Source organism: Sus scrofa, chromosome 7 (assembly GCF_054392235.1).
Source record: "Sus scrofa isolate SSC_HxYL_T2T_F1_AM1 chromosome 7, Sscrofa_HxYL_maternal_Yorkshire_Landrace_v2.0, whole genome shotgun sequence".
NCBI lineage: Eukaryota > Metazoa > Chordata > Mammalia > Artiodactyla > Suidae > Sus > Sus scrofa.
In genome coordinates, this window is record NC_139389.1 from 79941435 (window position 1) to 79966535 (window position 25101).

Below are 25101 nucleotides of genomic sequence, written 5' to 3' on the forward strand. Positions count from 1 at the left end.
CAAAAAGGTTTTCAGTAATTTTAGGTAAATAAACAAAGGAAGCAATAAAATTACATCTTGATCTCTATATTTATAGTATTTGCATAGTGTTTCTGGAAGGATATTGATCAAGACACTAAAAGTAGCTCTCTGCTTGAAGAGATATGGGTGACTGTTACTTGCATTTTAAAATAAACATGTATAAATAAATATACACATTTAAAAACTTGTTCAACTATGTATTTAAAAAATATTTCCTTAGTTCTTCTCAGTATTACTGACATGAGCTATCACTTTTGAAATAAACTGTTCAAATATTAATGCAAAAGAGATCAAAGAAATTTTTAAATTATGAAAACAATCAAACTTATAAAATGAGACTATAAACACTGACAGAGAAAATTGGGAATTTGGAAATTGTCAAAATACTTGATGCTCTAAGTCTGATGAAAGAATGATAATGATTTTTTCTGAGTAACAAGAGGAAGATATAGAAACAAAGAAAAAGCAAGTGTGACTGTTAAATAAATGGGATCCTTTCAAGAAATCAGGATCTTTGAGTGTACAGAGGTAGCAACCACTAACTGGCATACAAAAGCCAAGAAGGTAGAAATACTCAATACAGCTAGGACTAAGAGAAGTAGGTAACAACCCAGTGGAGTAAGTGACAACCCAGTGGGAACAAGACTATTTCTGGCTGATAAATGCTTTAAGGAGGAGTTAATGAGAAAGAAGGATGAGCTACTCAGACTTCAGCTATGGCAAGGAGAATCTAGACATATGGTTAGCTGTACATGAAAATGATGGCTGGGACAAACTGCAGGCATAGGACTCAAACAGGAAAGGCAGGGCAACTCAAGCGTCACATACGACCACTGAGGAAGGGATCTAATTTTCTTTGCAGCAGGTGTGTGGAACAAGTATTAAAACTATTGATGATATTCAGGAATCTACAGTGCTATGGGGTGTATGATCATAATGTTTGATATGTGACGCCTATTGTACTGAGCTACTTAGAACTTTCAAATTATTGAATGTTAATTAATTGATTTACTGCATTTAAAAGAATGCATTTCATGTAAGTTGGGAACTCTGAAAATGATGAAGATAAAAATCATTATCGTGGAACTCTTCCCCCAAAGACATTTTAGATTCCATCCTTCATCATTTCAACCAAAATTTGCAAAATTTATACAGTCTGTTGTCCCTTTGCCCTTTCAGCACACCTGCCTGGCAAAACTGTAGAGCTGGATGAATCCAATTCTCTGCTTTCTCTAACCTTGCACCTGGGTAGTTAAACCTAGCTGCCAATATACATTTACGGCTCAATATCAACCAGATTTTCAAACTTTCCAGCAACTGTTGCAACCATTCTATTTCTCCTAATCAGGTGCTTCTCTCATTCTTCAAAATGATTATTTTAAACCTCTTCTACTTTCTTCAACCCTGCACCCTCCCTTCTATTCAGAAGATGGCATTCCCTCTACTTGAGAAACAAACCAGAACAAAGGAGGAAATTCACAAGTCCATGTCCATTTGTAAAGCAGCCTATCCCTGCTTCCATACTGCCCTATTTTATCTTTATCTTGTTTTTATTTTTTGTCTTTTTAGGGCTGTATCCATGGCATATGGAGGTTCCCAGGCAAGGAGTTGAATTGGAACTGTAGCTGCTGGGCGACACCACAGCCACAGCAACACCAGATCTGAGCCATGTCTGCGATATACACCACAGCTTGCGACAATGGAAGATACTTAACCCACTGAGCGAGGCCAGGGATTGAACCTGCATCCTCACGGATGCTAGTCAGATTTGTTTCTGCTGATCCAGGATGGGAATTCCCTATCTTTTTCTTGATATGTGTGTACCTGGACTATAATACCATCCCCTACCTCCCAACTGGCCCTCCTCAGCACTTATACATACTTAATTCTCTCAACTGGTAAAAAGCACATGCATATGTTGTCCTCAAGACCACAACACACCCTTTCCCTCTACTCTTTTCTTGCTTTTACAATGAAAGTTAATGTGATACAATGAACTGCATCAAAAAATACCATTTCCATTCACTTATTTTCCACTGCAGTTTTCCAGAAACAAATTGCAATATACTATGGATCATTACCATTCAACTGAAATCCCTCTTGTTAAAATTTCACTGATTCTAAAGTGAATTTTATATCTTTGACCTTCCATTAACTTCTTCACATCTGAATATCCTTTGGCATGCTGAGCACACCTTCCTTCTCAACTCACTTTCTTTGGCTTCTGTGGAACCCATTTGTCCTGGTTTTCTTCTACTCCATGTGCTCAGATTCAATTTCTTTTGTTGACTTGTCCACAAATAAATTTTTCATTGTTAGAGTTTCTTAAGACTCTGAGGTTCTTTTCTTAGGTACAGTATACAATGCTATATGGCATATTCTAAATGCAAGTCTTTCAAGCTCTCCTTTGAATCCAATTTGAAGTAGCTCCCTAATAGTCATCTCCAGGTTGACTTTTTCAGACACTCAAACTCAATTACTCAAAAGAAGTATAGATACTCTACCACCAAAACCTATTTTTCCATCCAGCTTCAGTTCCTTTGTCAATCCACAGCACACACATGTTTAAGCAAAAGTCCTAAAGATCACTCATCTCATCTTTTTCACTCCTGAAACCTAATCTTTATACCCTGGTGAATACCATTTCCTAGACTTCTCTAATTATCAGTTTTATCCATCTCTACTAATGGATAGTAATAGATGTAATCCTAGTGCCTAAAACTTCTAAATATCTCTTCATTTCTCTTAAGGATATAGATTTAATTCCTCAACAATCAAGCCCTCCTCCAATCAAAGCTCAGCTACCTCCTCTGTGGTAGACACCATCATTAGGATAACCCACAACTCCTTCCCACACAATTCCTCTTTGTTGTAAAAACTACTCCCTTTTTCAGCCTCTACTGCAGCTGGGAAGCTTAACATAAACATATATCTATACTTATAGATATGTGTATATATAAAGTGAAACTAAAATTACCAATTTAAAACATGCTGTCTCTCAGGGTGGTTTTTTAAATGTCATTTAAGTATTTAAGAAACACTGAGACTGTTTTATTTTCCTGACTAAAAGGGGGTTGTCACTCCCTTCTTCCCTTGAATGTGGAAATGATAGCTGGAGTTACAGTGACCATCATGAGACTATGAAGCATGCAAAAGAGGGAAGAAGCCAAACATTAAGAATGACACAGCCAAAAAGACAGAAATAGCCCAGGCAGCTCATGACCTACATGAGTAGGTAAACCAATGACTGGGTAATTTTTTTTGATGTGAGAAAAGTGAGACCATTTTTATAAAAATACTTCAAAAGTTACTTGTTATAAACATGTTACCAGTAATACAGTACTAGACCTCATGGTGCTTTTCTCCTTGGCTTTCAGCTTCAGACATATGATACTTTATTTAAATATATATATATTTATATATTTTATATTTATGTGTACATACTTAATATATATATTAATGTGTGTATGTATGTATGTTTAACAGAGGGAAATGAGCAGACCCTACATGTACTCTTTGACCTGTTATCCCTAGCCACAGTGTCCTTCTTAGACTCTCGGATGCCCCTTCCATTGTGGGAGACCTCCTGGTTCTGCTTAGGTTCCCATCCATTTCACTGTGGCCTATACAATCTCTCCAGATAGCAAACTGGAGCAATTGTAGAGCTCATTTTGTTTCCCTATTTCAGAAACAACTGTTCTTCACTACCTGCCGCCCAGTATCTGAAACCTGTTTTTATATATTTCAGTTGATGCATGTGGCATGATAAATCCGGGTCCTGCTATGTCATATTGCCCAGAAGTGGAGGTCACATGGTCACATGATTTATGCCTATTAATCTTCTATTTAATTTCAGGTTGTTGCATTTACTTTTTGTTTCCTCCCTGAGTGTAATGGTATTGTAGGAATTCCTCTAGTCCTAGGTCTGACAGTTGACAAGCATATTGATACAGCAAAAGAATAAACTTCTATTATGTATATCCTGGGCCTGTGCTAGGAGAGGAACACTTGTATATTGTGAAAAGGTACAGAATATTAAAGTCTATTGGTTATTTCTTATGGCCTAAATCAAGGTGCCCCAAGATTGACAAGCTCAAATCTACAGGGGCTCATGTGCAAGAGAGGGGAGAAAATAGGATAATTTTTACTTTGTTAAGGGACATGTTTTCTTTTGTGGTAGGATTGAAAACAAATTGGTGAGAAACAAATTATTGTGTAATGACGCCAAATTTCCTTGCAACCTCCAATTAGTGTGCTAATAATGAAATGGTGGGCCCTTAGCTATTTGAGTGGAAATATATTAACAATTTCAGTGAAATCTGATAACCCCACATATCAATTCTGGCTGTTCCCATTCTCTTAGAATGATGTACCCTTTTGTAAAGTAAAATCAAGTCTAATGCATCCACTGGGTCTGAATTAATAGTACAAGTACAGAGTATATGAGTTTGAAAATGCTGGAATTTCCCAAATATGGATTCCCAATTATTCCCAGAGAGAATAACAATTGGAAACTTGGATTAAGTGGGTATATCCTCATATAATGTGTTTTTTTTTTTTTTTAAGTCCACAGTTCTAGAAGACTTCTGGTTTTGCTTTTCACACAAAACTCTCAGAAATGAAAATCACAGACAACTGACAGAAGTTTTATGGACGCTATACTGGCAAAAAATCAATTCTGATGATGCTGATGAAAGAAATTTAAGATGACACAGATGAAAACATAAATTGTGTTTTTAGATTGGAAGAGTCAATATTGTCAACATGACTATGTTACCCAAGACAATCTACAGATTCATTGCTATACCTATCAAATTACCAAGAGCAATTTAACAGAACTAGAACACACAAAAAAATATTTTTAAATGTTTATGTAAACACAAAAGACTGAATAACCAAAGCGATCTTGTAAAAGAAAAACGGAGCTGGAGGAATTGGGATCACTGACTTCAGGGTATACTACAAAGCTATGGTAATCAAAATAGTATGTTACTGACACATAAACAGACACAAAGATCAATGAAACAGGATCTAAAGTCCAGAAATAACCCTATGCACTTATGGCCAATTAACCTATGATAAAGGAGACAAGAATATACAATGGAGCAAAGACAATCTCTTCAGTAAGGAGTGCTGGGAAAACTGGACAGCTCCATGTAAATGAATGAAATTGGAACTTTTTCGAAAACTGTATAAAAAGATAAATTCAAAATCGATTAAAGATCTAAATGTAGGACTGGCTACATTTAAAATACCTGGAGGAAAATGTAGGTGGAACACTCTTTAACATAAATCACAATGATATCTTTTAGGTCTGTCTTCTAAAGTAATGGAAATAAAGACAAAAATAAACAAATGAGACCTAATTAAACTTAAAAACTTTTTCACAGCAAAAGAAATCATAAACAAAACAAAAAGACAACTCACAGAATGGGGAAAAAATATTTGCAAACAGTGTGACTGATAAGGGATTGACTTTCAAAATATACAAAGAACTCATACAAATCAATATCAAAAAAGCAAACAATATAATCAAAAAATGGGCAGATCTAAATAGACATTCTCCCAAAGACATGAAGATGGCTAATCAGGAAATGAAAATATGTTCAAGATTGCTAATTATAGGGAAATTCAAATCAAAACTCCCACCTCATTCTGGTCATAATGGCCATCATCAAAAAATTCATAAAAATAAATGCTGTAGAGGGTGTGGAGAAAATGAAACTCTCATACTGCTGGTGGGAGAGTAACTTGCTATAGCCACTATGGAGGACAGGGAGAAATAGAGTCATCAAATGATCCTGAAATCCTGCTCCCAGACATATATCCAGAGAAACTATAATTTGAAAAGATACAGGCACCCCAGTGTTCACTGCAGCACCATTTACAAAAACCAAGACTTGGAACCAACCTAAATGTCCCTTGACTCGTGCCATTTGCAGCAACATGGATGGATATAGAGATTATCATACTAAGTAAGTCAGAGAGAGAGAAGGACAAATATCAATATGGTATCACTTGTATATGGAATCTGGGGAAAAAAAAGAACCAATTTATGAAACAGAAACAGACCCACGGACATAGAAAACAAACTTATGGTGACTAAAAAGGAAAGGGGAGTGGATTAGGATAAATTAGGAGTTTGGGATTAATACATACACATTACTATATGTAAAATAGATAACTAACAAAGACCTACTCTAAGGAACTATACTCAGAATTTTGTAACAACCTATAAGGGAAAAGAACTTGAAAATCTCAGTATTTTATAACAACCTATAAGGGAAAAGTATCTGAAAAGAATATATATATATTATCTTATATATATTCTCTCTCCATGTATATTTCTCTCTCTATATATATACACACATAGATATATTTATATAGATAGGTAGATAGATATAGAGACAAATATTATATGTTAACTGAATCACTGTGCTGTACACTTGAAACACAACATTGTATATCAACTATAGTTTAACAACAAAAAAATTTCAAAAAAATCAGTTCTGGTCAAAAGCTGCATTCTCTTACAATAAAGCTGTTAAGTACCCAAGCCCTAGGGAGAAGTTTACTGATCTTAAGGCCTTGCTTTAGTTTGTACTGAGGCTCAACTTGATCCCTGTCCTTTCAAAATCTTGTTTCATACTCCAATATTTGCAATTAAATTTACCTATTGCCTTCTAAAGAAGTTGGAGATGGATTTCAGTCATTTTCTACTAAAAGAAGTCAATGGTTTCCATTTACAATTTTGTTTGGTTACTTAAATTCACATTTATTGGAATTTTGTTTTAGACTTTTAAGTAGTGTGGCTTTTAGACATCAAGTCTAATTTTTCCTCTGTTTTCCTCTGTATTATCATTTTCTTCCTCATAATTGCATTTTATTTTCCTGTGTTTCACCCTCCACTTACCACAGCTGAAACTAGTTACTTTCTTTAAATAACTGAAGCATGTGGGACTTTGATTTTACTTCTAAGTAGCTTTAATTGTTCACTTTTAACATAATTGGTTTGTTTGTCAAAATACCTTTCATTGCATTTTTGATGCCTTGATATGTTTCAGAAAAGCATTTTTCTAATTTAAAGTTTTCTGTATTTTTTTAATAATATGTTGACACAATATGTAGATTTTATGCATTTCGTATTGGTATTTTAAGAAAATGTACATGTTCCACAAAGTTTTATCTTGAAACTGATTCAATTATGTTATAGAAATTACTAAAATTATAATTCACAGAGGTCCCATTGTGGCTTAGTAACTTAAGAACACGACATAGTCTCTGTGAGGATGTGGGTTCAATCCCTGGCCTTGTTCAGTGGGTTAAGAATCTAGCATTGCCTCAAGCTTCAGTGTAGTTTACAAATGAAGCTCAGTTCTAGTGTTGCCATGGCTGTGGCATAGGCAGGAAGCTGCAGCTCTGATTTTACCCCCTAGCCCAGGAATATGCATATGCTACAATGCAGCTGTAAATATATATATATACATATATTAAATATATATTTAAATATGTATATATTTATCTTCTATTAACTATATTCTTTGTGGCTTCTATTTCCCTTTTGTATCTTTGTCTATTTAAGATTCCATAGACTAATACTGGTATATTGATATTTTGGCCATTGAATTATTTCCTGCTATTCACCATGAATATTCCATCAGCGTCTTCCATATGAGTAATAGACAGTAGCTAAAGTAACCTCCTAACTTCCCTGATGCTTTTTAGGACAGGTTTTTTTTAGTTTATATTTTGGGATTTAATTAATATAATTTGATATCAAAAAAACATTTGCATTTTCTATATTTTATGTTTCCTTTTTACTTTTTTCCTATTTGTTAATATGGATTTTTTTTCTTTTTCCCTGGATAGAATATGTAGACCATGAGGTAAGTGGATGTACACAATCCCAAACCAAATATCTGCTTCCCCACAGATAATGACAGTTCCAGGTTTTATTTACCCTGAAGCTTTTACAATTTTAGGGGTCTTTAAAAAAAAAAAAAAAAAGAGTACAAAAGTGCAAAATATAAAATGAGTTACAAAATTGATATAGAGTATTTAGAATGAGTAGATGAAGAAATTAAAACAAAGTACTGGCATCTTGGGAATCTGAGAATCTTTCTCTTTAGATAACTTACCAGATATTTTACATAGAAATATCTTCTGAATGCAAGTTGCTATACCTTCACTCTCCCATTCTTTCACCACCACTGACCCTTGCCCCATTAGAACATGATCCTGGCTAGTCAGTGTGACCCATGAACCAGAAACAAGATAATTTGTTCAAAATGCAGAACCTTAGGCCATGGCTCAGACTTACTAAATCAGAGTCTGCATTTTGACAAAGTTCTCAGGCAATTTACCCACACATTGAAAGTTGAGAAAGCCTTCATAACCCAGCGAACTTCCAGGATCTTAAAGAGCCTCTGTAACTGACGGGCCCTGAACTTAATGAAGCAGGCTTCTGTGGAAATCAGCTTTGCAGTAATGATAACTTCAACCCACTCCCATTGCTTGGCTTTTCTTGCCAAGAGACTTTATTTCTAAGTCATATGGGCCATTTGTTGTTCCGCAAAGGCTCTGTGAAGTAAAAGAAAGCTTACCTGCACATGCACGTACTTCACTGAGGGCCCTTCCAGGCTGTCCTAACAAAGGCGTATTTCACATTCCAGGATGCAAAGATAATGACAAACAAAACTGATTTTCTTAGCAGCAGATTCCCTTTAGGCAGTTAGAGGAGTTCATTAGATGAATGATTTGATAAACCTGCTCTGAATTGGGCCTGCAGGGCCTGTAAGTTCTCAAATAGGTCTAGTTAGAAAAAGGAAAGCTAAGGATATTGTCTTACAGGGAATACTGTGGAATGAAAGAGTGGGGGCTAGTGGCTACTCATAAAAGGAATGTGGGGGGAAACACAAACCTCCGATGAGATGTTTTGCTGGGTTGTTTGCTTTCTAGTGTGTGGCATAAATTCTCTTCTGTGTCTCCAAGAATCTTCTGTAGAATCAACTTTGCATCCTAGTGCTTTCTCAGAGTAGATTTTCCTTTTCAGGAGCAAAATTGTTGGGCCCTGCCGTGAAGCTGGCATTAAGGAAAACCACAGGCTGTGCACAGGAAAGCAGCTGCCTGTGGGTTACTCCAGGCCCTGTGGCCTCTCCCTCCAGCTCTGCCTTTGTTAGAGGACTGAGTACTTTGTAATTGGATGCAGATAGTCCCACTGATGAGTCTGGGGACCAATGAACTCTCACTGTGTCGGAAGTCTCCCTGCTCTGTGGGAGGAGCTAGAGGCGCAGAGGTCTCTGAGTTTTTGAGTCAAGGATGCCTCATCTCTTCTATTTACGCTAAATTTAGTCTTCCATGGCTTCAAACTTGATAGAGAGTCTGGAGGAAACTTGGATATACTCTGTTGCGTCCCTGTTATTCTTTGCATCTCTGATTCCTCTGTAGTTATATCAACGGATGATTCCAGAAAGATAATCAGGGACCATTTACATGCTAGAGTATCCATCATTAAACTCTTTGAAATAATTCTATTGTAGGAAAACTTTCCTAGTAATTGCAGAAATTTTCTGGAATTTTTGCAAATAGGACTATCTCAATTTACAGTATTTTCTGAAATTAGGATAATTTTGTATAGAAAAATCAACTCATAGAATTTTTTTAAAGGAGAAACAGATTTTACTTCTTTCTATTAGCTGTATTTTGGATCACAAATGGGTTTCATCATCTTTCTGAATAATCCATCTCATTCACCTGTTCTTTTAATGAGTTGGGCTATTTCTTTTCTCTTTTTTCTTGACTCCTCTTACTGTCCCACAATGCCAGCTTTCCAATGAAAAATGAATGGCAGACAAAATCTGATGTCCATTTTCAAACTCTTTCACAGTTTCCCATGTGCCCATCAATAGCCAAGAGAAGATTCATGAGGCAGAAATTCTTTGTTCTGTATCGGAGAGAAGCTGCCTAGCTATTTCCTCACTGGGTGGTAGCAGAAGTTATTATGAGTTCACTGATTAGGCAGAGAAAACAAATCATGGAAACACAAACTTGCAGTTGCTTCTCTGAGGTGGTTTATTTGAACACAGTTGCTGGGTGTGGTTTTTTCCCTAGGCATGATAATCTAAATTATTATTATTATTATTGTTTTGGGGTTTTCTGCTCTTTAGGGCCACACCTGCAGCATATGGAAGTTCCCAGGCTAGGGGTCAGAATTGGAGCTGCAGCTGCCAGCCTGCATCACAGCCACAGCAACAAAGGATCCAAGCAGCATCTGCAAACCATGCTACAACTTGCAGCAATGCCAGATCCTTAACTCTCTGAGTGAAGCCAGGGATAGAACCTGCATCCTCATGGATAACAGTCAGGTTTGTTTCTGCTGAGCCACAAAGGAAACTCCTAAATTATTTTTATGTAATTTAATTTCTTAATATTGAATATATTCCTATACATGTGAGGCTTTTCTTTTTCTTGTATGTTTTCAGATGGAAGTTATCTGATACCAAAAAAACAAAAAAAAATCATACTAATATTTAGGCACTATGTTGTATATTTATTTTGAAAAATAAGAAACATTTTATAGCTGTGCTAATGATAATAGGAAGGAAACAGCTCTCCAATTGTTATGTCCTTTCTTTCTTCATAGCCCATGATAATTTAACAAAATTGTATTTTATAATCAAAATAAGAATCCTGAATGTGGTCTTTTGAATGTTGTTTGTATAATGTCTGGGTAGTGTCTTTTCAAAGATTATTTTCACATGGCACATAACCATTGATTCTAAATAGCATAGCATGGGTCTTAGCAGCAGGTTACAAAATAATGTCCATTTAAATAAAAAATATTTTGAACACTATGAGGAAATAGTTTCTTATTATTTCAGATTAGAGTTTTTATCTTTGCCTCGGGTCTTTTATTTTCTTTTAAAATTTTATCATAGAAAATGTTCAAATATCTAAAAAATGAGAGAGAACAGCATAATGAATCTTGATGTATTCATTATACAGTTCCAATAAATACATTTTGCTAATTTTAATTTATCATCTCTATATTATATATATGATTTGCTATTTCAAAGCAAATCTCATGCACTATTTTTTTTACCTTTAATTCTTAATATTTATAAAGATAGTTATAAATTATAACCATAATGCTATTGTACCAAAATCAATTTATTACAATCATTTGGTATATCTAGTATACCAACTATATTCAAATTTCCAAGACTGCCTTACAAACATCTTTTTATTATTGATTTTTTAAAAATTAGGATCAAACAAGTTGTATGCATTCTATTTTTTTGCCTGTTTTTTGTCTCCTTTAATAAAGAACAATCCCATCTTTTTTATGTTACATCTTCTCTTTCTCCAGTTTTATTGAGTAAGAATTGACATAATCACTCTATAAGTTTAAAGTGTACAGCATGATTTGATTTATATATATTGTAAATTGATTACCACAGTAGACCCAGCTAATACCCATCATCTCCTATAGATGCAATAAAAAAGAAAAAAGGAAACACTTTTTCTTTATGATGAGAATTCTTAGGATTTACTCTTTTAACAAGTTTCCTATATATCATACAGCAATGTTTGGAATAGCATCGTATTGTGTATTATATCCTCAGTATTATTTATAAGTGAAAGTTTGTACTTTTTACCATCTTCCTCCAATCTTTTCTTTTCTTTAGTACCATATTTTTTACAACCCAATTTTAAGTCCATTTATTTGAACTCAAGAATGTCTGACATTTTGGATTTGGCTGACTGATTGCTTGTGTTGTTTTTCAAATTGTCCCTTTATCCTCCATTCAACCTATCATTGTGGGGATAGTAGGAATGAAGTTCAGTACTTATTTTTAAACTAAGAATACTATACAGATAGTGCTATGTACTTTGTGTTCTATCATGTTAGGAGGCAGGTGATGTCTGGTCATTCCATGGAATGACTGGTCAGTGGACTTGTATATTGTCCACCTCATTTCTCCTTCTTTTTCACATTGATCTTTAAGAATACTATAAAAGCAATCAAGACATTAAACTGAATTTTACTTATACCTTTTTTTTTTCCAGAAACTGTAAGTTCCTTGAAGTAAAAAATAATATTATATTACTCTTTGTGTTGCTGATGCCTTGCCTTATTATACTCTATGAATTAAACATATGAATTAATGGAAAAAGAAAGTCAGCCATGTTAGTTTTTTTTTCTTTTAATCGATTGTTTTACACACCCAGGGAGCAGTGGAAAAAAAAAATCAGGATATGTAAATAGTTTAAAAATTATAGAAAAGAGATATTAAACTAATAAATAATTCCACAAATAACTGATACTCAGAACAGATAAAATATATGCATATGAACATAAAGACAACATATATGAATAAATACAAATATGCATATATTTTTAAAAAATATATAAAATATTAGTAAATAGAAATTGGCAACAAATGAGAGAAAAAAATGAATAATTGTTAGATTATATTTACCCTAATGATTAAAGAATGGTTCAAAATTTTTAAAAAAATTGATTGATGTAGAACAGCACACCAGAAGAGCACACCAAACAGAAAAAAATACTAGATCATCTTTCTTTAGATATGAAAAAAAGGCATTTGATAAAATTTGATATTTAAAGACCCTTTAAAGGATAGTCTCTGAATAAATGGTGCTAGGAAAACTGGACAGCCATTTGCAAAAGAATGAAACTGAACTACTATATTATACCTAACACAAATGTCAATGCAAATAGATTAAAGACTTGAGCACAAAATTCCTTGGATAAAATCATAGCAGCTAACAGCCTTCATAATAGCCTTGGCAATGATTTTTTGGATTTGACACCAAAGTCAAAGGTGTCAAATATTATATTACTAGACAAGCAAAATAAGAGGTGCTATATCAAAGCAAAAAGCTCTGTATAGTGAAGGAAACCATGTTTGTGGTGATAGATCTTAACTAGACTTATGGTGGTGATCATTTCACAAAATACGTATACATATATTGGATCATTATGTTGTATACCTGAAAATAATGTAATGTTGTATGCCAATTATATCTCAAAAATACAGAAATTGCATTTTGAAAAACTTTAACACGTGATCATTGATTTTCCATGTCATAAAGGAATTGAAAACAATTCCTGGATTTTTCATTATTTTGAGACTTTTCAATTCAAATAGTTTTACTAAATGCTAAATGAGAACAAAAGAATGTATACATGTATGTGTAACTGGGTCACCAGGCTGTACAGTAGAAAAAAAAATGTATTGGGGAAATAGCAATTTAAAAAATAAAAATAAATAAATAAAATAAAAAATAAACAGGGTAAAGCAGAGTGATTTAAACTTTCAATCTTTAACCTTTTAAGATTCACCTATCATGAAGAAGCCTTAAAAATATGCCCAAGTAGTTTCTTTGCCATAGATTTTTCTACCCTTAAAAACTAAATGACAACCTAAATCTGAATTTTTTGCATTTTAGCAAATAATAACAATATCTCATAATACTGAGTCAAATATTTATGCTTTAATTCCTTATCTTAGTAAACACACTTTCTAAATAATAGAATCCCTGAAAAGTTTTTCTTATGATAACCCCCCTAGACACTGACAGGTTATAATTCTGTGTTACTTATTGTTAGCTCAAAAATATATTTAAATGTAAAAGATGTTTAACCTATGTCATCATAGGGCATATGCAAATTAAAACTGCAACTGAAATTCCATTTCATACCTCTCAGATGGGTAAAAAATACCCTAAATGTGGCAGCGTACACTGATGAACTCTGATTAATACAGTTCTGAAACAAAATTGTGAATAACATTATAAATTGAAAGTAAGCAAAAAAAAAAAAAAAAATCCCCCAAATTTCTCAAAACTCACTGTCTTTGTCTCATTTCTCTCCCACTCTTTTTTTGCAATCCTAGATTTATACATGCCTTAAGCCTGGTAACTTTCTGCCCCTTGTACTGGAAATTAGCCTAAACCTTCTTACTTCCTCTTCATCTCCTATATTGAGATAAATTCTGTTTTTCACAAGAATAAAGACAGAAATTATGCTGCACCACTTCTCTTACCTACCAGGCAATGTATCTAATCATTTCCACCACATGAATATTTCAGCAACTCTGTCATTCAATGTAATTAAAAATCTGATACATCAAATCCATATTTCATCTCAACGTTGGTTTTAGCTGCTTCTTTTACCCAGAACTTCTGTTTATGAAAAAGTATGATGATTATTTATCTTTTTTTCTTTTTTTAAATCTTCTTGAAGGAATCAAGTAAATTCTAAACTGTCTAAGGTTGGGATGGCAGAGTTAGGATCTGGCTGATCCACAAACTGGATGATCATTTTGCCAATTCCTCACTACTCAGCTGATAGAACCTCACAGACTTTAAGTCAGTCATTTATTCTCACCTGATAGCTGATAAGAAGCTTCAAATCCCTACATAACAGATTTGTGATTCCCAGGAGGCCTCATAAGAAATCAGGTATATTCCTTCTTGAGTCTGCCTGAGTTGGCTTTAGGACTCCTGCTCGTGCCAGACAAGACTATTCAAGGCACTATAAAAGCTAGGGCAGAGAGGAGATACTTTAATATTACCGGAGAAAGTTCTCAACATCAGAAATCAAAATGTTAAGTCACTCTAGACATGTTTTTAGAAAAATGATGCAATTCTAATATGCAAGTGGGAGCATCATAATGTGCTGTACAGTTTTTCATCATACACATTTCTTTTTCTGATCTCACTTTTACTTTGGTGTGAAATATATATATCTTTACATCCCTGCTTTGCTTGTTCTGGTCCCATGTACTGACAGGACTAAAAAGATGCCCTGAATGATGATATGAAAGGGTGAGTTATGAAATGAGTGAGTATAAGTAACTAGAAAGCATTGGATTGCACAGTGAACAGGAAAATAGAATAAAAGCTGGTACAATATTAAAGACAAGGTATTTATAGGGGAAGTATTTCTTGATTTATCAGGTGGTCCAAGTACTTTTATTAATAGAAAGTATAGAAATAAAAGTAGGGAAGGCATAGCCTTCTTTCTAGTAGGGAAGGCATGGTCATCTACACCCTCTTTATTTCTTATATGTAAGCAGGACTCCAAATATAACTGTTTTTAGTTTTCTAAAGACCTATCTCTTCTTAGAGGTTTCATTACTGCCCTCATCCATGACACCATGCCATTATAGTAAAATAAATATGAAGGAAAATTTTCATTTGCTATCACATAATCCCTAAATTATTGATATATCTTGCAATGCATTGTAGCAGCAAAATAGTTCACTGTGGCATATGACAAAATTATTTGAAACTGTTCTGCACCACCCAATAGCTATCTGGTTGGGGCTAACAACTCTTGGCCTCAGTTAATGAAGAGGAAAAAGTATTAATAGCATCTGCCTTCAAAATATGTGAATGGAACAGATAAACCACAGGGTCTACCAAATAGGAGATCTTAAATTTAAAAATTTTCCCCTCTATTTTGTCTTACCCTGAATTGTTTTGAGCTGCTGCTTAGGGAATTTTATGTGACAATACTTTGTTAACTGCCATTTCTGTGTGAATTTTAACAGAGTTGTACTTGGCAAAAAGGAAGCCAAAATAGAGATGGAATTCCATAAACAAAAAGTTCACTTCTTTTCACTCACCACCACTCTATCTTCAGAGCTCAATTTGGTCAAAATACCTTTATTTATTTATTTTATTTTTTATTTTATTTTTTATTTTATTTTTTTTTGTCTTTTTGCCTTTTCTAGGGCCGCTCCTGTGGCATTTGGAGGTTCCCAGGCTAGGGGTCTAATCAGACCTGCAGCCGCTGGCCTATGCCAGGGCCACAGCAAAGCCTTATCAGAGCCTCGACTGCGACCTACACCACAGCTCACGGCAACACCAGATCCTTAACCCACTGAGCAAGGCCAGGGATCGAACCCACAACCTCATGGTTCCTAGTCAGATTCGTTAACCACTGAGCCACGAAGGGAACTCCAAAATACTTTTAAAAATTAATTAGTGATGTCTGTGATTAAAGACAAACCAAATTTATTATCATGAACTGCTTTTTTTATAAATAAAAAGATATAGAGTTAATAAATCTGTGTTCATTTACCTGTCTCAAAGCAACTTGGGTATCTCTACGAATATCTAATTTTAATAGTTTTTAAAATATATATAGCATACTCTCTAATTATACTTTACCTGCACTATTTCTTCCCTTGTATATAAAGAGTGCCAATGAAAGGAAAAAATAGTTTATGTAGTTTGGAGTTTATTACTAACTTAGAAAATAATCTCATGAATTTCTTTAATAAATTGCCTTCCAATTTTACTTGGGTTAAATGAGTACCCTCAATACAGAATTTAGCATGATATACCTCAGATTGTCCCCAAAAAAAGTTTTAGAAGGAAAATATTTGCTTTCATAATTTCTCTTTTCTTTAACAGCTTTACCCATAAATGAGTTTCAGTAGGGTGACTGCAGAAAGGACTTGGCTGAATTTGGACTAAAATTCTATTTCTGAGACCTCCGTTGTTTAAAAAAAAAAAAAAAGTATAGCTAAAAATGAATAAAACAGCTTTGGTTTAGATTGCTTGGAAATCCTCCCCTCTGCTGCAATTACCGGATGAAATAGACATTAAGCTCAGAGGAGTTCTTCACTCAGTCTCTTTTGCTTCTTGCCTCTGTGAGGGACTATTTTTCTGATGCCATTATTGGCAGATCGCCACACTGCACCTGCTGATCCACCTGCCTCTCACTGGCGTGCAGTATTTAAAATGTTACGCAATTAAAGCAAATGAGTTTAAAGGGCTGGATTTGCACTACATCTCCTGGGGAGCTGTTGTTCATCCTTAAAAGTGCCTGATGATGGTTTGGGAAGCACTGCTGCTGGCCTGGCCCTGGGGTGCTGAATTGCTCCCCTTTGAAGAACTCTGTGGTGAATCCCCTCATAAGGATGCTAAATGATGAGGAAGCATAAAGAGAGACATTTTGTACCCTAGGAATCCAGTCTTTATAGAACAAGACTAGCAACAAAAGAAAGATTGCAAACCAACTAGAACCATCTAAACTGTATCATGATAAAATATAAATCTTTATCTTCACCTATTTTAATTTGTATCTATATTTCTTGCAAATCTGTGTACAAATAGTGAGTAGATACACATCTCAAAAAGGAAAGGTATTTGCTTATCAAAGACACTTTTTATGTCTCATCATTTTCATGGTCATCATTAACTATTCTCTGGTGTCTACTTTTCTACTAGTTTTGATGTGAAGCAAATTAAACTGAGGTGGTTTATTTTAGTACATTCTGAGCATATCTATGGGCATTGGTTTATATGTTCAGATTATCTAAACCAATGCCTATAGTATGTCTATGGGCATTGGTTTAGACCACAAAGCCATGTTTTTAAAGCAAGTTACACTATTTATGTACTGAAAATAGCTTCATATGTCAGGCACTAGCATATAGGAGATACAAAAAAATGCTCTAGATTTCTTAAGGACTTTAATTTGACATGAGGAATAAGTGGTCACAGAATTGATTTTTCATTCTACATATATTTGATGGCTTTCTGATCCCTCAAAAAGGCACAAGGCACTAGTTGCAAGAAAAACACATAAAAAGATACATCAGGACTTCCAGTTTCCAACATGGCATATGAGGAGCTTGGAAATCATCACTCTGATTCTCACAAGAAATAAACTGAACTGAAAAATCAACAGGTCTTCTTAGAACCACCAGAAGATTAAGGTTACAAGGGAAACCACTGCCCCCAAAATTGGACAGAGAAGCAGATAGAGAGACTCAACACTCAGCAGAGCAGAAATCTCCACAGGAACCTGCACTGAGCTAAACAAACTTCACTGTGATTGACTAATGTCTAGATATTCAACATGGGCATGTCTGAGACTTAAGAATTCCAGGGGGCAGGGGATAGACTTAGAGAGGTTCTGCACTTCTATGAGTTTTAACTTCAGGAGCCCTACAAGTTCTCTCAGTAAAGATCAAAAGCAAAACAAAACAAAACAAAACAAAACTTATGCTTCCAGCAAGGGAAGAGAAAAGCAGCCATTCTGAAATTCTCCCAGAATATTCTATCTCCTTAAAAAGAACTGTCCTCAAGATAAATTATTTTACCAGAGCCTAACTGACCTTGGTGAAGAAAAAAGCCAGCTCCAGCTACCTCTTCCTTACAAGTGCAGGAAAAGAAATACCAAACCTTACCATCAAAGCAGTAGGGATCGTATATAATAATAGGTGAATACAATGCAGAGAACTGCACATCTTAGGCTTTATTTAATAGCACTTTATGGAAACCCAGACAGAGCAGGGGAGACAAATATAAGGACATCAGAGGAAAGTTTAGCCTCTGATACCTACAGTTACAGTGAACGTAGTCCAACTCTTAGCCAGATAAACATAAAACCTCACAATAAAGTCACACTTGCCTCAGTTCCTTATACTTAGCACATGTTCACTACCTACAAAAATTTTCAAGGTATGCAATAACCAAGACATGAAAACAACCTAAATGTCCATTGATGGAGGAAAGGATAAAGAAGGTGTGGTACATATATAAAATGGAATAGTGAAATAATGCATTTGTAGCAATATTGATGAACCTATAGATTACCATACTGAGTGAAGTCAGACAGAGAAAGACGAATATCATATGATATCACTCATATGTGGAATCTAATAACAGTGATACAAAAGAGCTTATTCATAAAACAGAAACAAACTCACAGATTTTAAAACCAACTTTAATGATTACCACAGGAGAAACTGTGCAGTAGGAAAGGAAGGAATTAGAAGATTGGAATAACATATTCACACTACTGTATAAAACAATTAACAAGAACCAGCTGTACAGCACATGGGAATCTACTCAATAGTTTGTAATAACCTATATGGGAAAAAGGAATCATATATATGTATGATTCACTTTGCTGTATACCTGCAACTAACCCAACATTGTAAATCAACTACACTCCAATAAAATGTTTTAAAAATTTGCAAGGCATGGTAAAGTACAAAAAAATATCCAGTTTGAAGAGACAGAACAAGCATTAGAACCGGACTCAGATATGGCATATACATCAAAATTGTCATAGCAGGAATTTAAAACAATTGTGGTTAATATGCTAAGAGTTCTAATGGAAAAAGTGGACAGCATGTGAGAATACACATGCATGCAAAAGATGGAAACTCTTAGAAAAAGTCAAAAGGTAATGCTAGAAATTAAAAGCACTGATGAAAATGAAGAAATTTAATAGTTTAATACATTGAACACAGCCAGGGAGAGAATCAGCCTGAAAAAATGTCAATAAGAATTACTAAAATGTAAATTCAAAGAGAAATAGAAAATGAAAAAAGAGAGAATAGAATATACAACACCTGGAATGATTATAGAAGTTATAATGAACACATATTAGTAATACCATAAGGAAAAAAAAGAAAGGAGTTCTCTAGTGGCACAGTGAGTTTATGATCTCATGTTGTCACTACTGCGGCTAAGATTTGATCACTGGCCTGGAACTTATACATGCCTTGGGCAGAGCCTAATAAAAAGAAAAAAAAAAGAAAAAGAAAAAAGAGAGAGAAAAGAAAAAAGAAATATTTGAGTTTAGGATTAACATATACACACTACTATATATAAAAAGATAACCAACAAAGACCTACTGTATTGGACAGGGAACTATACACAATATCTTATAATAAACTATAATGGAAAAGAAACTGAAAAAGTAATCATTTTACCATACACTTGAAACTAAAACAACACTGTAAATATACTATATTCCAATGAAAATAAATAAAATTTTAAAGAGAATTGAAGCAATAATGAATAAAATATTTCCAAAATTAATGATAGATACCAAAGACCAATAAAGAGAAAAAGCAGAAAACTTCCCCCCAAAAATCTGCATATAGACAAACCATATTTAAACTGCAGAAAAACAAAGAGAGAAAATCTTTAAGAAGCTGCAGAGAGGGAAGTGGGAAAATACCTTACCTGTAATGGTACAATGGTTAAAATAACACTGGACTTCTTTGCCGAAGCTATCCAAACCAGAAATGAATGGAATGAAATGTTTAAAGCATTAAAAACAACAACAACAACAACAACTAGAAATCAGTAACAGAGAGATAGATGGAAAACACCAAAACACTTGGAGATTAAGCAACACAGTTCTAAATAGCACATGACTAAAAGACAAGTATTAAGAAATGTTTTTAAATATTTTAAAGTAAATAAAACATAAAATTTGTGGGGTGCATTAAAAAATCAGTGGTTAAAGGAAAATTTATAGCAACAAATGCTTGTATAAGAAAAGAAAGATCTAAAAATCAATGGTTTAAGAACAACAAATAAATTCAAAGAAAGTAGAAGGAAATAAATAATAAAAATTAAAATGGTACTCAATGAAATTCAAAACAGGAAAATAACAGTGAAAACCAATGGAACCAAAATCTGGCACTTGGAAAAGGGATCAATAAAATTGATCAACCTCTAGCTAGGTTAGGGAAAGAGAAGATAAAAATAACTAATGTCAGAAATCAAGGACTGACCATCTCTTCTAGTATCATAGACATTAAAAAAAAATAAAGAAATATTATGAATTCTATGCCCTCAAATTTGATAATCTAGATGAAATGGACTTAGCTCTTGAAAAAAACACTCTATCAAAATTTACACAAAGAAAAATAGAAAATCTAAATAAAGATAAATATACTAATTCATTGAATAAACAGTTAATAACCCTTCAAACAGACTCAGGTACATTCACTGGTGAATTCCAGCAAAAATTAGAAGAAAAAAATTATACTTCATCTCTAAAATCAATTCCCAAAAGTGGTAACAGAGGAAATATTTATAACTCGTTCTATGCAACCAGAATTACCTTATTACCAAAACCAGAAAAAAGATGTTATAGGAAAACTGCAAACTAATATCGCTCATGAATGTAGATACAAAAGGTCTCAATCAAATATTAGCAAATTAAATCCAATAATTTATGAAAAGAATTACACATCAAATGAGTGGTATTTAATCCAGTTATGCAAGGATAGCTTAACTCTCAAAAATCAATTAATTCAATCTCTTCCATTAAGAGACTGAAGAAGAAAAATCATATGATTTTTATCCATAGATGCAAAATAAAAACCTTTCGAAAAAATTCAAGATCTATTCATTTTTTTTTTAGTGCTGCACCTGTGGCATATGGAAGTTCCCAGGTTAGGAGTCAAATCAGCTGTAGCCACCAGCCTACACCACAGCCACAGCAACACGTGATCTGAGCTGTGTCTTCGACCTACACCACAGCTCACAGCAATACCATTGAGAGAGGCTAGTGATAGAACCTGCCACCTCATGGTTACTAGTCAGATTTGTTTCTACTGTGCCACAAAGGGAACTCCCTCAGCAACTGGAAACTCTCTGAAAACTGAGACCAGAGGGGAACTTCATCTATTCATTAACATCTACAAAAAACCAAAAGCAAACTTAATAATGAGAAACTATATGTTTTCCTGCTAAGATCAAGAACAAGGAAAAGATACACACTTCTCATCACTTTTTCAACATTTTCCCAGAAGTCCTGACAAATGGAAGGAGACAAGCAAAGAAAATAAGTTGGAAAAAAGAAATAAATCTGCTTCATTTGGAGATGACATGACCATACAGAAATCCCAAAGATTCCACAACAAAAAGTAATCTGCTTGAATAAGCAATTATGGTAAGGTAGAACAATGCATTTAAAACACAAAATCTATTGTTTTTTTATACACTAGCAATGAACTATTGAAACTTATCAACATGGAGTTCCCATTGTGGCTCAGCAGTAATGAACCCAGTTAGTATCTATGAGGATGCAGGTTTGATCCCTGGCCCCAATCAGTGGGTTAAGGATCTGGTGTTGCTGTGAGCTGTGGTGTAAGTCAGTGGAAGTTGTAGACACAGCTTGGACCTGACATTGCTCTGACTGAGGCATAGGCCAGCAGCTGCAGCTCCAATTTGACACCTAGCCTGGGAATTTCCATATGCCTTGGGTGCAGACCTAAAAAATACATAAGTAAATAAATGAACAAATAAAATTAAAAACATAATAGCATTTACATTAGTACAAAGAGATGGAAATTTTTAGGTATAAACCTAACAAAATATGTTCAAAATCTATATGAGAAAATTTACATAACTCGTATAACTCTAGACACTATTAGTAATATATCAATATTGGCATCACTTATAATAGGTGTACTACACTAATCAAAGATATTAATAAAAAGGAAACAGGGTGAAGGGTAAGAGGGTACATAAGAATGCTCTGTACTTTCCACTCATATATTTTGTAAACCTAAAACTGCTCAATGAATAGAGTGAATTAATTAAAAAGAGATGCATGAACTATATTCCGGGTGATAAAATGCTAGTGACATATACAGGACATTATGAGAGCAGAGAAAAAAGCAAGCCAGATAAGTCCTGAAACAAGAGATACTAGCAAATGCCCCCAGAGGAAATGGTACCTGAATTTATTCCTAACAATAAGAAGAATTTATCTATGGGGAGGAAATTTCTGGTGGAGGAACAGGATGAATGATGACAGAAACATGAGACTGTATCGATGTTTGGTCTTCCTGTGGTGTGATACAAAGTGGCGGGAACTGCAGTTAGAAGTGTTGGCAGAGACCACCTTGCTCAGAGCCTTAACTTGTCTTATAAAAAAGGCTGGTTCTTCTATAGATAATGGAGGCATTGTCTGAGTTTGTTCAGAGAAATGGCATCATACATTGAAACAACTGATATGGGCTCCTTACCAGGATTCCAGGAGATTTCTTGGATTAATGTTTTCTAGAAGTAAGCATACATATAAGGAATAGATTGATGAAAATGTCAGTGGTGCCGAGGTTGAAAAACCCCAAGTCTATATGACAAGGATGGAGCCCTTGTACAAAAAGACAGGACCTGCTTTAAGGCTGAAGTATGAAACTGGATGAAAGTGAACTTGATATCACAAGTGACTTTATCACTGACAATGCAGGAACTGTTGGCAAATGTTCAACTCTTTTCTGCTCCTGGGGAGAAGCATCTAAGGAGAGTAGGCTTAAAACCAGACTCTCATTGCTTTTAAAGCATAACTATGACCTTGATTAACTTGGATAAATCTGGTGGCTTTTGCTTTATCTACAGGATAAAGAATATTGAACCTGAAAGTGCTTCTTGAAGGATAGAAATTTGGTGGGGGAATAAAATGGTTTCTGACCTATCTCAATTAGCACAATGCCCCCAAAGTTGATCTATGTTGTCACAAATGGCAGGATTTCCACAGAGATAGACATTGTTATATGATGTCATTTATACATAGAATCTTAAAAAAGCCAAACTCAAAGAAACACAGTATAAGGGTGGTTTCCTGGGATCAAAGAAAGGGGGTAAATGGGGAGAGATTGGCTCAAAGGTGCCAACTTCCAGATATAAGATGAATATATTCTAGAAACCACATGTCCAGCAAGGTGACTCTAATTAATAATACTGTTTACATACTTGAAACTTGTTAAGAGCATAAATCTTAAATGTTCTCACCACAACAATGAAATGGCAACTATGTGATGGGATGCAGGTGTTACCTCACACTACACTATCATTTTCCAATAGATAAATGTACCGAATCAACCGGTTGTACACCTCAAACTTATACAATGTTATGTATCCACTATATCCCAATAAAGATGCAAAAAGAAGAAGAAGAAGATGTGGTATATATATGCAATGTGATACTATTCAGCCATAAAAAGAACAAAAATAATGCCATTTTCAGCAATATGGATGGAATTAGAGACTCTCATATTGAGTGAAGTAAGTCAGAAAGACAAGTACCATATGACAGCACTAATATCTGGAATCTAATATATGGCACAAATGACCCTTTCCATAGAAAAAAAACTCTTGCACTTGGAGAACAGACCTGGTGTTGCCAAAGGGGAGGGAGAGGGAGTGGGATGGACTGGGAGTCTGTGGTTAATAGATGCAAACTATTGCATTTGGAGTAGATAAGTAATGAGATCCTTCTGTATATCACAGGGAACTATATCCAGTCACTTGTGATGGACGATGATGGAGGGTAATGTGAATATGACTGGGTCAATTTGCTATACAGTAGAAATTGACAGAACACTGTAAACAACTATGATGGAAAAATAAAAATCATAAAATAAAAATTCTAATAGAAATAGATGTAGAAAGAACTGAGACTTATGAAGAATAGCATGAATATCTAAATATGCTGACAAACCTCTACCTACAAATTATATATATATATATATACATATATATATATATATAAAACATATGCAAATAGCTATTAAGTGTTTACCCCCTTCTGGATTTTTGTTACTCTAAGCTAGTTGTATACTATATAATGCACAATTTATTTCACAGCTTGTAGAACAACAGAACAAATATCAATTAGCATTTTACTCTTTATTCTTACTGGAAAAATATTATAGACTATTTAAAATTTCCTCCTGGGTTCATCTGTGTACATTCTAATCGGCTGGCACAAAAAGGTTATTAGAAAACACACACTATATACATAAATTATTACCCTTTGGGAATGAAAATAAAGATATTTTTAGCTAATTAAAAAGTATTAAAGAAATCTGTCAAATAAAAGGTCTATGGAGTTTCTAATTTTAAGTTCACACTTTGCTATTTTAATGTAAATTTTAAAATTTATTTATATTTTAAGCTTTAGTATAACTGAATGGAAAAAGCTTCATTAAGAAAACAATCTATGGCTTTATCTGCTTTATAGCTATGCAATTTTAGCAAAATATTATTAAGTGATCATTCTCACAATAGTTGATAAATACAGATTTTAGTGACTTGAAATTGGTTTTAATTCAAAGAACACTGAGAATATAAAGTTTACCAATTTTTATATTAAACAAGCTTATCATTGATTTGTATATTTGTTTGTGGGAGAATATTTATCATTTATATGAAATTTGCTTTTTTTTTCTCATGCCCTTGGAAATAATTTACATGTATTAAAAATGTTTGCCA

At 34.1% G+C, this 25101-nt stretch overlaps 1 protein-coding gene across 5 annotated transcripts in view; it reads right to left on the bottom strand.

Annotated features, from left to right (window-relative positions):
- LOC106504458 (uncharacterized) overlaps positions 1–25101 on the bottom strand; it is a 1793907-nt gene that overhangs the window by 382738 nt on the left and 1386068 nt on the right. The gene's annotated exons all lie outside the window — the stretch shown is intronic.